The sequence below is a fragment of the Budorcas taxicolor genome, chromosome 10, assembly GCF_023091745.1.
Source record: "Budorcas taxicolor isolate Tak-1 chromosome 10, Takin1.1, whole genome shotgun sequence".
NCBI classification, from domain to species: domain Eukaryota; kingdom Metazoa; phylum Chordata; class Mammalia; order Artiodactyla; family Bovidae; genus Budorcas; species Budorcas taxicolor.
The window spans coordinates 100,877,513-100,880,609 of record NC_068919.1 but is presented as its reverse complement, the minus strand read 5'-3'; positions in this window follow the sequence as shown (position 1 = coordinate 100,880,609).

Genomic DNA, 3,097 nt, shown 5'->3' with positions numbered 1-3,097 from the left:
AAACTGCCATGTTCACTAAGTAATCTAATACAAGTATCTTGAATCTTCAGAGTCAGTAGATCCCTTATTCCAGAGTAGACGGAATATATATTTACCTTTTAAAAATGTATTTATTTGTTTGGCTGGATTGCATCTTAGTTGCAGCACATGGAATCTTTGTTGCGTCACGCAGGATCTTTCGTTGCTGCGCCAGACTCTCTAGCCTGTGTTGTGGCACGCAGGCTCAGTAGTTGAGGCGCTTGGGCTTAGTTGATCGACGTGCATGCAGGATCTTTGTTCCTTGACCAGGAATTGAACCCATGTCCCCTGCATAGGTAAGCGGATTCTTAATGGACAAGGTTAAGACTTCCTTGGACCACCAAGGAAGTCTTGAATTATACATTTTAAGCCCCCTTAAGTGTGAGTGTATAACAGTAAATTTTATGATTTTTACTACAAGGAGCTAAAAACTTATGTCCACACAAATACCTGCTCACAAATGTTTATAGTAGCTTTATTCATAATTGCTAAACTTGGGGCAACCAAGATGTCCTTCAGTAGGTAAATGTATTAAAAAACCTGTGGTACATTCATAAAATGGAATCAAGCCATGAAAAGATGTATGCTCAGTCCCTCAGTCTTGTCTGACTCTTTGTGATACCATGCGCTGTAGCCCACCAGGCTCCTCTGGCCATGAGGATTCTCCAGGCTGGAATAATGGAGTGGTTTGCCATGCCCTCCTCCAGGGGATCTTCCCAACCCAGCGATCAAACCCAGGTCTACTGCACTGTAGGTGAATTCTTACCGTCTGAGCCACCAGGGAATCCCTGAAAAGGTATCAGGTCAGTTCAGTCGCTCAGTCGTGTCCGACTCTCTGTGACCCCATGAACCACAGCACGCCAGGCCCCCCTGTCCATCACCAACTCCCACAGTTCACTCAAACTCATGTCCAGTGAGTCGGTGATGCCATCTAGCCATCTCATCCTCTGTTGTCCCCTTCTCCTGCCTTCAATCTTTCCCAGCATCACGGTCTTTTCAAATGAGTCAGCCTTTCACATCAGGTGGCCAAAGTATTGGAGTTTCAGCTTCAGCATCTGTCCTTCCAATGAACACCCAGGACTGATCTCCATTTGGATGGACTGGTTGGATCTCCTTGCAGTCCAAGGGACTCTCAAGAGTCTTCTCCAACACCACAGTTCAAAAGCATCAATCCTTCGGCGCTCAGCTTTCTTTATGGTCCAACTCTCACATCCATACTTGACTACTGGAAAAACCATAGCCTTGACTAGACGGAACTTTGTTGGCAAAATAATGTCTCTGCTTTTCAATGTGCTGTTTAGGTTGGTCATAACTTTCCTTCCAAGGAGTAAGCATCTTTTAATTTCATGGCTGCAGTCACCATCTGCAGTGATTCTAGAGCCAAGAAAAATAAAGTCTGACACTGTTTCCCCATCTATTTGCCATGAAGTGATGGGACCGGATGCCATGATCTTTGTTTTCTGAATGTTGAGCTTTAAGCCAACTTTTTCACTCTCCTCTTTCACTTTCATCAAGAGGCTGTTTAGTTCTTCTTCACTTTCTGCCATAAGGGTGGTGTCATCTGCATATCTGAGGTGATTGATATTTCTCCCGGCAATCTTGATTCCAGCTTGTGCTTCTTCCAGCCCAGCGTTTCTCATGATGAATTCTGCATAGAAGTTAAATAAGCAGGGTGACAATATACAGCCTTGACGTACTCCTTTTCCTATTTGGAACCAGTCTGTTGTTCTATGTCCAGTTCTAACTGTTGCTTCCTGATCTGCATACAGATTTCTCAAGAGGCAGGTCAGGTGGTCTGGTATTCCCATCTCTCTCAGAATTTTCCACAGTTTATTGTGATCCACACAGTCAAAGGCTTTGGCATAGTCAATAAAGCAGAAATAGATGTTTTTCTGGAACTTTCTTGCTTTTTTGATGATCCAGTGGATGTACCTGAAAAGGTTTGGGGGAATCTTAATGCATATTACTAAGTTAAACCAATCTGAAAAGGCTATATACTGTATGATTCCAATTATATGACATTATGGAAAACTCAAAACTTTGGAGACAGTAAAAAAGATATGTGATTTCCAGGAGTTTCGGGGTAAGGGAGGAGGAATAAGTGCAACATAGGGATTTTTAGAGCTGTGGATTTATTCTATATGAGACTACAGTTGTGATTACATATCATTATGTGAAAGTGAAATCGCTCAGTCGTGTCCGACTCTTTGTGACCCCATGGGCTGTAGCCCACCAGGCTCCTCCGTCCATGGGATTTTCCAGGCAAGAGTACTGGAGTGGGTTGCCATTTCCTTCTCCAGGGGATCTCCCCGGATCTCCCACATTGTAGGCAGATGCTTTACCCTCTGAGCCACTAGGGAAGTCCACATATCATTATTCGTTTGTTCAAACTCAGAATTTACAACACAAAGTGCGAATCCTAACATAAACTAAGGACTTTAGTTAAGAATTATGTGTCAGTGTTGGTTTATCAATTGAAACAGTTCTACACTGGTGCAGGATGTTGATGGTGAGGAAAACTGTGTGTGTGTTTCTGTGTATGTGTGTAGGAATAGGGTATATTGGGTCTCTGCTATGTTCTATTCAACTTTGCTATCAACCTGAAAGTTCCCTAAAAAGTAAAGTCTATTGTAAGTATGCTTGGGCATGAATACATAGATATACTCATTCAATTGTAAGTTCTATAAACTCTAAATACCAATCAAATATTTCCAGTGACAATTTAGTGTCCAAATTGAGATGTACTGTATGTATAAAATATACATAGATTTCAGATTTAGTACAAAAGAATATAAAACATCTCAACATTCTCTATTGATTACATGTTGAAATGGTAATATTTTTGACATATTGGTTAAATATCAGAATTTCACGTTTTGGTGGTTTTTTTTTTTTGACAGCTCCATGCAGCTTGTGGGATCTTAGTTTCCTTACCAGGGATTGAACCTGGGCCTTTGGCAGTGAAGGCATGGAGTCCTAACCACTGCCAGGGAACTCCCTCACCTATGTTTTCGAGGAGGCTACTAGGAAATGCTTGAGTTACATAGGGAGCTTGCATTATGTTTCTATCAAGTAGTGT